This window comes from Wasmannia auropunctata, unplaced genomic scaffold, assembly GCF_000956235.1.
Source record: "Wasmannia auropunctata unplaced genomic scaffold, wasmannia.A_1.0 LD336103.1, whole genome shotgun sequence".
Classification (NCBI taxonomy): Eukaryota; Metazoa; Arthropoda; class Insecta; order Hymenoptera; family Formicidae; genus Wasmannia; species Wasmannia auropunctata.
In genome coordinates, this window is record NW_012026787.1 from 39,332 (window position 1) to 40,462 (window position 1,131).

The window sequence follows — 1,131 nt, forward strand, 5'->3', positions numbered from 1 at the left end:
GATGTTGAACCGTTGTGATCGTAAAATCATGCTGTGCCAGTGCATAACTTGTAAAAAAGACTTTGCGCCCAGTACCTGCGACACATGCAGTCGCAGGTATTGGTTGCGTGTGGGGAGACGGTTGGCTGCCTCCGAGCATGACGACCAATTTTTGCGGGCTCTGGCGAGGGCAAAGACGCTTCCGAGGGATGAGGACCTGCGCGAGGCGATCAAGAACCCGCCGAAGGACAGTAGCGTGAGAAGCCTATCGGTGGATGATGCGAGCCTGCAGGTGGAGGCGCCGCGGAGCCCGCGCGTGGTGCCACAAAGCCCACGAGAGGAGGCACCGCTTCGGGTTTTATTAGATGTGACCACAGGCAACAGGACGGTTGCCTTTTACAACTAGGGTAAGTTTTTTAAATAGTTATCTTCCTTTCTGTTTCTCCTTGCAATTTTTATATATTGCTCCCCTTTTGTCTGTAGCAGATGGCAATGGGCAGATGGATTTGCTACATCATATATATTATACTAAATACTTTTTCATATTTTATATTAAATACTTTTTCATATTTTATATCATAAATTACAAATAAATTTTTTATATTATTTTAATTATTCTATTTTCTTCTCCACCTCTTCCTCTTCGCGTACATGCGGGTGGGACCGCGAGCGATAAGCGTGGGTGGGGCCCGTGCGCAACGGCGGCGAACGCGGCGAACGCGAACGCGGCGGCGGCGGCGGCGAACGCGAGCGGCGGCGGCGGAAGCGCGAGCGCGGCGAACGCGATCCCCGCGATACCCGCATCACCAACGCGGTGTCCCTCTTCCCCGCGCATCCCGCATCAACGACGCGGTTCCCCCGTCCCTGCGGACCCCGGACCCACGACGCGGTTCCCCCGTCCCCGCGCATCCCGCACCCACAACGTGGTTCCCCCGTCCCCGCGCATCCCGCACCCACAATGCGGTTCCCCGTCCCCGCGGATCCCGCACCCACAACGCGGTTCCCCTCTCCCCGCGCATCCCGCACCCACGTCCCCGCGGTTAGGCCAGCTGAGCGAGCGGCTTTCCGCGGCTTCCCCTCCCCGCGGACCCCGCATCAGACCGTGAACGTTCTGAGCGGTTTCCCCTCCCCGCGGCTTCCCCGCGGACCCCC